The 13,447-nt window shown below is 37.6% G+C and overlaps 4 non-coding genes across 4 annotated transcripts; all 4 read left to right on the forward strand.

The window, feature by feature from the left end:
- Nucleotides 1–2,565: 2,565 nt before the first annotated feature.
- TRNAI-AAU (transfer RNA isoleucine (anticodon AAU)) lies at nt 2,566–2,639 on the forward strand. The gene has a single exon. It is a non-coding gene; the product is annotated as a tRNA-Ile (tRNA).
- A 1,637-nt stretch (nt 2,640–4,276) lies between these two features.
- TRNAI-AAU (transfer RNA isoleucine (anticodon AAU)) lies at nt 4,277–4,350 on the forward strand. The gene has a single exon. It is a non-coding gene; the product is annotated as a tRNA-Ile (tRNA).
- Nucleotides 4,351–7,695: 3,345 nt separating this feature from the next.
- Nucleotides 7,696–7,769, forward strand: TRNAI-AAU (transfer RNA isoleucine (anticodon AAU)). Its single transcript has one exon. It is a non-coding gene; the product is annotated as a tRNA-Ile (tRNA).
- Nucleotides 7,770–10,409: 2,640 nt separating this feature from the next.
- Nucleotides 10,410–10,483, forward strand: TRNAI-AAU (transfer RNA isoleucine (anticodon AAU)). The gene has a single exon. It is a non-coding gene; the product is annotated as a tRNA-Ile (tRNA).
- Nucleotides 10,484–13,447: the final 2,964 nt, after the last annotated feature.

The raw sequence follows: 13,447 nt of genomic DNA on the forward strand, positions 1-13,447 counted from the left end.
CGCCAAGGTCACGGGTTCGATCCCCGTATGGGCCATGGAAGCTCACTTTTGTTACAGAGTTGAATAGTTGATAATATTGAAAAAAGGTCCATCAAATTCAACCTATAAACCTGCCGTGTTGATCCAGAGGAAGGCAAAAACTGTCTTGGAGTGCATTCCAATGTTGTCATTAGGGGAAAAATTCCTCCCTTACTCCAAATATGGCTATTAGAATAAATTCCTGGATCAAAGTTCCATCTCCAGAATCTGGTACAAATATGATGAAATTTTATATTTTTCAAAAAAACACTTTTCAATGTGGCAGAGAGTTCAATCGTCGAACTGCTCTTACAGTAAAGAATCCCCGTCTGTGATGAGGTCCTTTAATTACCTTGCTTTCCCTTCTTTGCACGCATTCTAGTTCAGCAATGTCCTTCTCATACACAGGTGCTCAAAACTGTACACAATATTCCATGTATGGTCTAACCGGTGATTTATAGAAATGCAGAGTTTGTTGCATGAAATCATCTTAGAGGTCCAATTTCAACCTTAAGGACAAAAATAATATCTTGATTTTGCCTCTTTGTATTCCGATAGTCATAACTTTATTATTTTTCCGTCCTCATAGTCATATAAGGGCTTGTTTTTAGCGAGACAAGTTCTTGTTTTTAATGGCAGCATTTAATGTACCATATAATGTACTGAAAGAAAACTCTTTGTGGGGTGGAATGGAAAACACAAAAGCAATTTGTCCAATGCTTTTTGAGTAGTAAAAATTGCAAGTTTATTTTATTATTATTTTATTGGTTAGAGCGTGGTGCTAATAACGCCAAGGTCACGGGTTCGATCCCCGTATGGGCCATGGAAGCTCACTTTTGTTACAGAGTTGAATAGTTGATAATATTGAAAAAAGGTCCATCAAATTCAACCTATAAACCTGCCGTGTTGATCCAGAGGAAGGCAAAAACTGTCTTGGAGTGCATTCCAATGTTGTCATTAGGGGAAAAATTCCTCCCTTACTCCAAATATGGCTATTAGAATAAATTCCTGGATCAAAGTTCCATCTCCAGAATCTGGTACAAATATGATGAAATTTTATATTTTTCAAAAAAACACTTTTCAATGTGGCAGAGAGTTCAATCGTCGAACTGCTCTTACAGTAAAGAATCCCCGTCTGTGATGAGGTCCTTTAATTACCTTGCTTTCCCTTCTTTGCACGCATTCTAGTTCAGCAATGTCCTTCTCATACACAGGTGCTCAAAACTGTACACAATATTCCATGTATGGTCTAACCGGTGATTTATAGAAATGCAGAGTTTGTTGCATGAAATCATCTTAGAGGTCCAATTTCAACCTTAAGGACAAAAATAATATCTTGATTTTGCCTCTTTGTATTCCGATAGTCATAACTTTATTATTTTTCCGTCCTCATAGTCATATAAGGGCTTGTTTTTAGCGAGACAAGTTCTTGTTTTTAATGGCAGCATTTAATGTACCATATAATGTACTGAAAGAAAACTCTTTGTGGGGTGGAATGGAAAACACAAAAGCAATTTGTCCAATGCTTTTTGAGTAGTAAAAATTGCAAGTTTATTTTATTATTCAGGTTAATAGGATATCAATATGAATACACGTTTGCATGTATTTTCTACTGACGTGACGTGAATCTTTGGTGTAAAAGTGGCAGGTTAGCTCAGTTGGTTAGAGCGTGGTGCTAATAACACCAAGGTCACGGGTTCGATCCCCGTATGGGCCATGGAAGCTCCCTTTTGTTACATGCTTGTTACAGAGTTGAATAGTTGATAATATTGAAAAAAGGTCCATCAAATTCAACCTATAAACCTGCCGTGTTGATCCAGAGGAAGGCAAAAACTGTCTTGGAGTGCATTCCAATGTTATCATTAGGGGAAAAATTCCTCACTTACTCCAAATATGGCTATTAGAATAAATTCCTGGATCAAAGTTCCATCTCCAGAATCTGGTACAAATATGATGAAATTTTATATTTTTCAAAAAAGCACTTTTCAATGTGGCAGAGAGTTCAATCGTCGAACTGCTCTTACAGTAAAGAATCCCCGTCTGTGATGAGGTCCTTTAATTACCTTGCTTTCCCTTCTTTGCACGCATTCTAGTTCAGCAATGTCCTTCTCATACACAGGTGCTCAAAACTGTACACAATATTCCATGTATGGTCTAACCGGTGATTTATAGAAATGCAGAGTTTGTTGCATGAAATCATCTTAGAGGTCCAATTTCAACCTTAAGGACAAAAATAATATCTTGATTTTGACTCTTTGTATTCCGATAGTCATAACTTTATTATTTTTCCATCCTCATAGTCATATAAGGGCTTGTTTTTAGCGAGACAAGTTCTTGTTTTTAATGGCAGCATTTAATGTACCATATAATGTACTGAAGAAAACTCTTTGTGGGGTGGAATGGAAAACACAAAAGCAATTTGTCCAATGCTTTTTGAGTAGTAAAAATTGCAAGTTTATTTTATTATTCAGGTTAATAGGATATCAATATGAATACACGTTTGCATGTATTTTCTACTGACGTGACGTGAATCTTTGGTGTAAAAGTGGCCGGTTAGCTCAGTTGGTTAGAGCGTGGTGCTAATAACGCCAAGGTCACGGGTTCGATCCCCGTACGGGCCATGGAAGCTCACTTTTGTTACATGCTTGTTACAGAGTTGAATAGTTGATAATATTGAAAAAAGGTCCATCAAATTCAACCTATAAACCTGCCGTGTTGATCCAGAGGAAGGCAAAAACTGTCTTGGAGTGCATTCCAATGTTATCATTAGGGGAAAAATTCCTCACTTACTCCAAATATGGCTATTAGAATAAATTCCTGGATCAAAGTTCCATCTCCAGAATCTGGTACAAATATGATGAAATTTTATATTTTTCAAAAAAGCACTTTTCAATGTGGCAGAGAGTTCAATCGTCGAACTGCTCTTACAGTAAAGAATCCCCGTCTGTGATGAGGTCCTTTAATTACCTTGCTTTCCCTTCTTTGCACGCATTCTAGTTCAGCAATGTCCTTCTCATACACAGGTGCTCAAAACTGTACACAATATTCCATGTATGGTCTAACCGGTGATTTATAGAAATGCAGAGTTTGTTGCATGAAATCATCTTAGAGGTCCAATTTCAACCTTAAGGACAAAAATAATATCTTGATTTTGCCTCTTTGTATTCCGATAGTCATAACTTTATTATTTTTCCGTCCTCATAGTCATATAAGGGCTTGTTTTTAGCGAGACAAGTTCTTGTTTTTAATGGCAGCATTTAATGTACCATATAATGTACTGAAAGAAAACTCTTTGTGGGGTGGAATGGAAAACACAAAAGCAATTTGTCCAATGCTTTTTGAGTAGTAAAAATTGCAAGTTTATTTTATTATTATTTTATTGGTTAGAGCGTGGTGCTAATAACGCCAAGGTCACGGGTTCGATCCCCGTATGGGCCATGGAAGCTCACTTTTGTTACAGAGTTGAATAGTTGATAATATTGAAAAAAGGTCCATCAAATTCAACCTATAAACCTGCCGTGTTGATCCAGAGGAAGGCAAAAACTGTCTTGGAGTGCATTCCAATGTTGTCATTAGGGGAAAAATTCCTCCCTTACTCCAAATATGGCTATTAGAATAAATTCCTGGATCAAAGTTCCATCTCCAGAATCTGGTACAAATATGATGAAATTTTATATTTTTCAAAAAAACACTTTTCAATGTGGCAGAGAGTTCAATCGTCGAACTGCTCTTACAGTAAAGAATCCCCGTCTGTGATGAGGTCCTTTAATTACCTTGCTTTCCCTTCTTTGCACGCATTCTAGTTCAGCAATGTCCTTCTCATACACAGGTGCTCAAAACTGTACACAATATTCCATGTATGGTCTAACCGGTGATTTATAGAAATGCAGAGTTTGTTGCATGAAATCATCTTAGAGGTCCAATTTCAACCTTAAGGACAAAAATAATATCTTGATTTTGCCTCTTTGTATTCCGATAGTCATAACTTTATTATTTTTCCGTCCTCATAGTCATATAAGGGCTTGTTTTTAGCGAGACAAGTTCTTGTTTTTAATGGCAGCATTTAATGTACCATATAATGTACTGAAAGAAAACTCTTTGTGGGGTGGAATGGAAAACACAAAAGCAATTTGTCCAATGCTTTTTGAGTAGTAAAAATTGCAAGTTTATTTTATTATTCAGGTTAATAGGATATCAATATGAATACACGTTTGCATGTATTTTCTACTGACGTGACGTGAATCTTTGGTGTAAAAGTGGCCGGTTAGCTCAGTTGGTTAGAGCGTGGTGCTAATAACGCCAAGGTCACGGGTTCGATCCCCGTATGGGCCATGGAAGCTCCCTTTTGTTACATGCTTGTTACAGAGTTGAATAGTTGATAATATTGAAAAAAGGTCCATCAAATTCAACCTATAAACCTGCCGTGTTGACCCAGAGGAAGGCAAAAACTGTCTTGGAGTGCATTCCAATGTTGTCATTAGGGGAAAAATTCCTCCCTTACTCCAAATATGGCTATTAGAATAAATTCCTGGATCAAAGTTCCATCTCCAGAATCTGGTACAAATATGATGAAATTTTATATTTTTCAAAAAAACACTTTTCAATGTGGCAGAGAGTTCAATCGTCGAACTGCTCTTACAGTAAAGAATCCCCGTCTGTGATGAGGTCCTTTAATTACCTTGCTTTCCCTTCTTTGCACGCATTCTAGTTCAGCAATGTCCTTCTCATACACAGGTGCTCAAAACTGTACACAATATTCCATGTATGGTCTAACCGGTGATTTATAGAAATGCAGAGTTTGTTGCATGAAATCATCTTAGAGGTCCAATTTCAACCTTAAGGACAAAAATAATATCTTGATTTTGCCTCTTTGTATTCCGATAGTCATAACTTTATTATTTTTCCGTCCTCATAGTCATATAAGGGCTTATTTTTAGCGAAACAAGTTCTTGTTTTTAATGGCAGCATTTAATGTACCATATAATGTACTGAAGAAAACTCTTTGTGGGGTGGAATGGAAAACACAAAAGCAATTTGTCCAATGCTTTTTGAGTAGTAAAAATTGCAAGTTTATTTTATTATTATTTTATTGGTTAGAGCGTGGTGCTAATAACGCCAAGGTCACGGGTTCGATCCCCGTATGGGCCATGGAAGCTCACTTTTGTTACAGAGTTGAATAGTTGATAATATTGAAAAAAGGTCCATCAAATTCAACCTATAAACCTGCCGTGTTGATCCAGAGGAAGGCAAAAACTGTCTTGGAGTGCATTCCAATGTTGTCATTAGGGGAAAAATTCCTCCCTTACTCCAAATATGGCTATTAGAATAAATTCCTGGATCAAAGTTCCATCTCCAGAATCTGGTACAAATATGATGAAATTTTATATTTTTCAAAAAAACACTTTTCAATGTGGCAGAGAGTTCAATCGTCGAACTGCTCTTACAGTAAAGAATCCCCGTCTGTGATGAGGTCCTTTAATTACCTTGCTTTCCCTTCTTTGCACGCATTCTAGTTCAGCAATGTCCTTCTCATACACAGGTGCTCAAAACTGTACACAATATTCCATGTATGGTCTAACCGGTGATTTATAGAAATGCAGAGTTTGTTGCATGAAATCATCTTAGAGGTCCAATTTCAACCTTAAGGACAAAAATAATATCTTGATTTTGCCTCTTTGTATTCCGATAGTCATAACTTTATTATTTTTCCGTCCTCATAGTCATATAAGGGCTTATTTTTAGCGAAACAAGTTCTTGTTTTTAATGGCAGCATTTAATGTACCATATAATGTACTGAAGAAAACTCTTTGTGGGGTGGAATGGAAAACACAAAAGCAATTTGTCCAATGCTTTTTGAGTAGTAAAAATTGCAAGTTTATTTTATTATTATTTTATTGGTTAGAGCGTGGTGCTAATAACGCCAAGGTCACGGGTTCGATCCCCGTATGGGCCATGGAAGCTCACTTTTGTTACAGAGTTGAATAGTTGATAATATTGAAAAAAGGTCCATCAAATTCAACCTATAAACCTGCCGTGTTGATCCAGAGGAAGGCAAAAACTGTCTTGGAGTGCATTCCAATGTTGTCATTAGGGGAAAAATTCCTCCCTTACTCCAAATATGGCTATTAGAATAAATTCCTGGATCAAAGTTCCATCTCCAGAATCTGGTACAAATATGATGAAATTTTATATTTTTCAAAAAAACACTTTTCAATGTGGCAGAGAGTTCAATCGTCGAACTGCTCTTACAGTAAAGAATCCCCGTCTGTGATGAGGTCCTTTAATTACCTTGCTTTCCCTTCTTTGCACGCATTCTAGTTCAGCAATGTCCTTCTCATACACAGGTGCTCAAAACTGTACACAATATTCCATGTATGGTCTAACCGGTGATTTATAGAAATGCAGAGTTTGTTGCATGAAATCATCTTAGAGGTCCAATTTCAACCTTAAGGACAAAAATAATATCTTGATTTTGCCTCTTTGTATTCCGATAGTCATAACTTTATTATTTTTCCGTCCTCATAGTCATATAAGGGCTTGTTTTTAGCGAGACAAGTTCTTGTTTTTAATGGCAGCATTTAATGTACCATATAATGTACTGAAGAAAACTCTTTGTGGGGTGGAATGGAAAACACAAAAGCAATTTGTCCAATGCTTTTTGAGTAGTAAAAATTGCAAGTTTATTTTATTATTCAGGTTAATAGGATATCAATATGAATACACGTTTGCATGTATTTTCTACTGACGTGACGTGAATCTTTGGTGTAAAAGTGGCCGGTTAGCTCAGTTGGTTAGAGCGTGGTGCTAATAACGCCAAGGTCACGGGTATGGTCACCTTACGGGCCATGTAAGCTCACTTTTGTTACATGCTTGTTACAGAGTTGAATAGTTGATATTATTGAAAAAAGGTCCATCAAATTCAACCTATAAACCTGCTGTGTTGATCCAGAGGAAGGCAAAAACTGTCTTGGAGTGCATTCCAATGTTGTCACTAGGGGAAAAATTCCTCCCTTACTCCAAATATGGCTATTAGAATAAATTCCTGGATCAAAGTTCCATCTCCAGAATCTGGTACAAATATGATGAAATTTTATATTTTTCAAAAAAACACTTTTCAATGTGGCAGAGAGTTCAATCGTCGAACTGCTCTTACAGTAAAGAATCCCCGTCTGTGATGAGGTCCTTTAATTACCTTGCTTTCCCTTCATTGCACGCATTCTAGTTCAGCAATGTCCTTCTCATACACAGGTGCTCAAAACTGTACACAATATTCCATGTATGGTCTAACCGGTGATTTATAGAAATGCAGAGTTTGTTGCATGAAATCATCTTAGAGGTCCAATTTCAACCTTAAGGACAAAAATAATATCTTGATTTTGCCTCTTTGTATTCCGATAGTCATAACTTTATTATTTTTCCGTCCTCATAGTCATATAAGGGCTTGTTTTTAGCGAGACAAGTTCTTGTTTTTAATGGCAGCATTTAATGTACCATATAATGTACTGAAAGAAAACTCTTTGTGAGGTGGAATGGAAAACACAAAAGCAATTTGTCCAATGCTTTTTGAGTAGTAAAAATTGCAAGTTTATTTTATTATTCAGGTTAATAGGATATCAATATGAATACACGTTTGCATGTATTTTCTACTGACGTGACGTGAATCTTTGGTGTAAAAGTGGCCGGTTAGCTCAGTTGGTTAGAGCGTGGTGCTAATAACGCCAAGGTCACGGGTTCGATCCCCGTATGGGCCATGGAAGCTCCCTTTTGTTACATGCTTGTTACATACTTGTTACAGAGTTGAATAGTTGATAATATTGAAAAAAGGTCCATCAAATTCAACCTATAAACCTGCCGTGTTGATCCAGAGGAAGGCAAAAACTGTCTTGGAGTGCATTCCAATGTTGTCATTAGGGGAAAAATTCCTCCCTTACTCCAAATATGGCTATTAGAATAAATTCCTGGATCAAATTTCCATCTCCAGAATCTGGTACAAATATGATGAAATTTTATATTTTTCAAAAAAACACTTTTCAATGTGGCAGAGAGTTCAATCGTCGAACTGCTCTTACAGTAAAGAATCCCCGTCTGTGATGAGGTCCTTTAATTACCTTGCTTTCCCTTCTTTGCACGCATTCTAGTTCAGCAATGTCCTTCTCATACACAGGTGCTCAAAACTGTACACAATATTCCATGTATGGTCTAACCGGTGATTTATAGAAATGCAGAGTTTGTTGCATGAAATCATCTTAGAGGTCCAATTTCAACCTTAAGGACAAAAATAATATCTTGATTTTGCCTCTTTGTATTCCGATAGTCATAACTTTATTATTTTTCCGTCCTTATAGTCATATAAGGGCTTGTTTTTAGCGAGACAAGTTCTTGTTTTTAATGGCAGCATTTAATGTACCATATAATGTACTGAAGAAAACTCTTTGTGGGGTGGAATGGAAAACACAAAAGCAATTTGTCCAATGCTTTTTGAGTAGTAAAAATTGCAAGTTTATTTTATTATTCAGGTTAATAGGATATCAATATGAATACACGTTTGCATGTATTTTCTACTGACGTGACGTGAATCTTTGGTGTAAAAGTGGCCGGTTAGCTCAGTTGGTTAGAGCGTGGTGCTAATAATGCCAAGGTCACGGGTTCGATCCCCATACCGGCCATGGAAGCTCACTTTTGTTACAGAGTTGAATAGTTGAAACTATTGAAAAAAGGTCCATCAAATTCAACCTATAAACCTGCCGTGTTGATCCAGAGGAAGGCAAAAACTGTCTTGGAGTGCATTCCAATGTTGTCATTAGGGGAAAAATTCCTCCCTTACTCCAAATATGGCTATTAGAATAAATTCCTGGATCAAAGTTCCATCTCCAGAATCTGGTACAAATATGATGAAATTTTATATTTTTCAAAAAAACACTTTTCAATGTGGCAGAGAGTTCAATCGTCGAACTGCTCTTACAGTAAAGAATCCCCGTCTGTGATGAGGTCCTTTAATTACCTTGCTTTCCCTTCTTTGCACGCATTCTAGTTCAGCAATGTCCTTCTCATACACAGGTGCTCAAAACTGTACACAATATTCGATGTATGGTGTAACCGGTGATTTATAGAAATGCAGAGTTTGTTGCATGAAATCATCTTAGAGGTTCAATTTCAACCTTAAGGACAAAAATAATATCTTGATTTTGCCTCTTTGTATTCCGATAGTCATAACTTTATTATTTTTCCGTCCTCATAGTCATATAAGGGCTTGTTTTTAGCGAGACAAGTTCTTGTTTTTAATGGCAGCATTTAATGTACCATATAATGTACTGAAAGAAAACTCTTTGTGGGGTGGAATGGAAAACACAAAAGCAATTTGTCCAATGCTTTTTGAGTAGTAAAAATTGCAAGTTTATTTTATTATTCAGGTTAATAGGATATCAATATGAATACACGTTTGCATGTATTTTCTACTGACGTGATGTGAATCTTTGGTGTAAAAGTGGCCGGTTAGCTCAGTTGGTTAGCGCGTGGTGCTAATAATGCCAAGGTCACGGGTTCGATCCACGTACGGGCCATGTAAGCTCACTTTTGTTACATGCTTGTTACAGAGTTGAATAGTTGATAATATTGAAAAAAGGTCCATCAAATTCAACCTATAAACCTGCCGTGTTGATCCAGAGGAAGGCAAAAACTGTCTTGGAGTGCATTCCAATGTTGTCATTAGGGGAAAAATTCCTCCCTTACTCCAAATATGGCTATTAGAATAAATTCCTGGATCAAAGTTCCATCTCCAGAATCTGGTACAAATATGATGAAATTTAATATTTTTCAAAAAACCACTTTTCAATGTGGCAGAGAGTTCAATCGTCGAACTGCTCTTACAGTAAAGAATCCCCGTCTGTGATGAGGTCCTTTAATTACCTTGCTTTCCCTTCTTTGCACGCATTCTAGTTCAGCAATGTCCTTCTCATACACAGGTGCTCAAAACTGTACACAATATTCCATGTATGGTCTAACCGGTGATTTATAGAAATGCAGAGTTTGTTGCATGAAATCATTTTAGAGGTCCAATTTCAACCTTAAGGACAAAAATAATATCTTGATTTTGCCTCTTTGTATTCCGATAGTCATACCTTTATTATTTTTCCGTCCTCATAGTCATATAAGGGCTTGTTTTTAGCGAGACAAGTTCTTGTTTTTAATGGCAGCATTTAATGTACCATATAATGTACTGAAAGAAAACTCTTTGTGAGGTGGAATGGAAAACACAAAAGCAATTTGTCCAATGCTTTTTGAGTAGTAAAAATTGCAAGTTTATTTTATTATTCAGGTTAATAGGATATCAATATGAATACACGTTTGCATGTATTTTCTACTGACGTGACGTGAATCTTTGGTGTAAAAGTGGCCGGTTAGCTCAGTTGGTTAGAGCGTGGTGCTAATAACGCCAAGGTCACGGGTTCGATCCCCGTATGGGCCATGGAAGCTCCCTTTTGTTACATGCTTGTTACAGAGTTGAATAGTTGATAATATTGAAAAAAGGTCCATCAAATTCAACCTATAAACCTGCCGTGTTGATCCAGAGGAAGGCAAAAACTGTCTTGGAGTGCATTCCAATGTTGTCATTAGGGGAAAAATTCCTCCCTTACTCCAAATATGGCTATTAGAATAAATTCCTGGATCAAAGTTCCATCTCCAGAATCTGGTACAAATATGATGAAATTTTATATTTTTCAAAAAAACACTTTTCAATGTGGCAGAGAGTTCAATCGTCGAACTGCTCTTACAGTAAAGAATCCCCGTCTGTGATGAGGTCCTTTAATTACCTTGCTTTCCCTTCTTTGCACGCATTCTAGTTCAGCAATGTCCTTCTCATACACAGGTGCTCAAAACTGTACACAATATTCCATGTATGGTCTAACCGGTGATTTATAGAAATGCAGAGTTTGTTGCATGAAATCATCTTAGAGGTCCAATTTCAACCTTAAGGACAAAAATAATATCTTGATTTTGCCTCTTTGTATTCCGATAGTCATAACTTTATTATTTTTCCGTCCTCATAGTCATATAAGGGCTTGTTTTTAGCGAGACAAGTTCTTGTTTTTAACCCCTTCCCGACATGCGCCGTACATGTACGGCGCTGTCGGGAGGTGCTTCCCGCAAAGCGCCGTACATGTACGGCGCAGTGATTGTGCGGGCTCAGAAGCAGAGCCGGCACCATCACCGCGGGGTGACAGCTGTATTATACAGCTGGCACCCTCCTGTAACTGCCAGGACCGGAGCTATTCTCCGATCCGGCAGATTAACCCCTCAGATGCTGCGCTCAATAGAAAATGGCGTCCGAGTCTGCCTTGTACGGGAGCCGATGAGGACCCGCCTTCGGCGTGTCCTCATAGGCTTGCTGTCAGTGAATAACTGACAGCGCTAATACACTGCACTACGTATGTAGTGCAGTGTATTAGAGTAGCGATCGGGGCATCAGGCCCTCATGTCCCCTAGTGGGACAAGTCAAAAAAGTAAAAAAAAGTTAATAAAAATGTGGTAAAACAATAAAAACACACACATTTCAAATAAAAATAAAGCTAAACTGACTTTTTTCCCATAGTAAGTCTTTTATTATGGGAAAAACCGTAAAAATTAAAAAACTATACATAATTGGTATCGCCGCGTCCGTAACGACCCAAACTACAAAACTATTATGTAATTTATCCCGCACGGTAAACGCCGTAAAAAAAAACCATGAAAAACAACGCCAGAATCTTTGTTTTTAGGTCACATCTCCTTCCAAAAAATGCTATAAAAAGTGATCAAAAAGTCACATTTACTCCAAAATTGTACCAATAAAAACGGCAATCCGTCCCGCAAAAAATAATCCCTGACACCGCTTTGTGCACGCAAAAATAATAACGTTATGTGTCTTAGAATATGGCGACACAGAAAACAAATGATTTTATAAAAAAAGTGATTTTATTGTGCAAAAGCCGCAATACATAAAAAAAACTATATAAATTTGGTATCGCCGTAATCGTATCGACCCGCAGAATAAAGCTAACATGTAATTTAGGGCGCACTGTGGATGCCGATAAAAAAAAACCAATAAAAGACGATTCCAGAATTGCTTGTTTTTGGTAATTTCCTTTACCAAAAAATGAAATAAAAAGTGATCAAAAAGTCGTATGTGTTCTAAAATGGTACCAATAAAATCTACAGCCCGTCTCGCAAAAAACAAGCCCGCACACCGCCCAATCAACTGAAAAACAAAAAAGTTATGGCACTAGTAATGCGGTGATGAAAAAACATCTCAATGCGCAGGCCGGAGGGGAACATTTCTTCAGTTTCAGGGCCCTAGTATTTAGGAACTAGGAAAGGGAAGGGACATAGCACATCCGCTGGAAGCGAGGGCGCCCGTATTATACCAGCACAAAACTTTCCCAGCAATATTTCCCAAACTACGAAGGAGAAAAAGTCCCCAAAAGGTGCAGAGCGTTACAGAAGGGGGACAAGAAAGAAAACCGTTTATCAGTGTGACACCGGCCTGCGCATAACGGATGGCTTCACATCGTAACACACATCTATGGATAATTGTATTATTTACCCCATTATTATACCCTCTTATTATGCCCTGATGTACCCGCACAGATTACATATACCCTGATGTTCTCCGCACAGATTACATATACCCTGATGTTCTCCGCACAGATTACATATACCCTGATGTTCTCCGCACAGATTACATATGCCACCACATTATAAACTGAATACCAGCAAAACTCAAACAAAACTACCAAGCAAAATCCATGCTCAAAATGGCGGTCTATTCCTTCTTAGCCCTACAGTGTGCCCAAACAGCAATTTATGGCCACAAGTAAGGCATTACCATACCCGGGAGAACCCGCTTAACAATTTATGGGGTAACATTCTCCAGGGGCACAACATCTTGTGCGGTGAATGGGCAGATCAGTGGAAAAATTGCAATTTTCACTTTGCACCATCCACTGCGTATTCATTTCTGAAAAACACCTGTGGAGTCTAAATTCTCACTACATCCCTTGATAAATGCCTTTAGGGGTGTAGTTTCTAAAACGGGGTCACTTTTGTTTGGTACATCAGTGGTTTTGCAAATGCAACATGGCGTCCGCAAACCATTCCAGCAAAATCTACGCTCCGAAAGATAAATACCGCTCCTTTTCTTCTGAATGCTCCCATATACGTAATCAGCCGATTATAACCACATATGGGGTGTTACCGTACTCGGGAGAAATTACTTTACAAATGTTGGGGTGCTTTTTCTTCTCTATTCCTTGTAAAAATGAAAAATGTTGATCTAAAACGACATCTTGTTGGAAAAAAAAATTATTTTTCATTTTCATGGCTTAATTCAGCAAAAAACCTTTGGGATCAAAATTTTCACTATACCCCTAGATGATTCCTCAGGGGGTGCAGT

Source organism: Rhinoderma darwinii, chromosome 3 (genome assembly GCF_050947455.1).
Source record: "Rhinoderma darwinii isolate aRhiDar2 chromosome 3, aRhiDar2.hap1, whole genome shotgun sequence".
NCBI classification, from domain to species: Eukaryota; Metazoa; Chordata; class Amphibia; order Anura; family Rhinodermatidae; genus Rhinoderma; species Rhinoderma darwinii.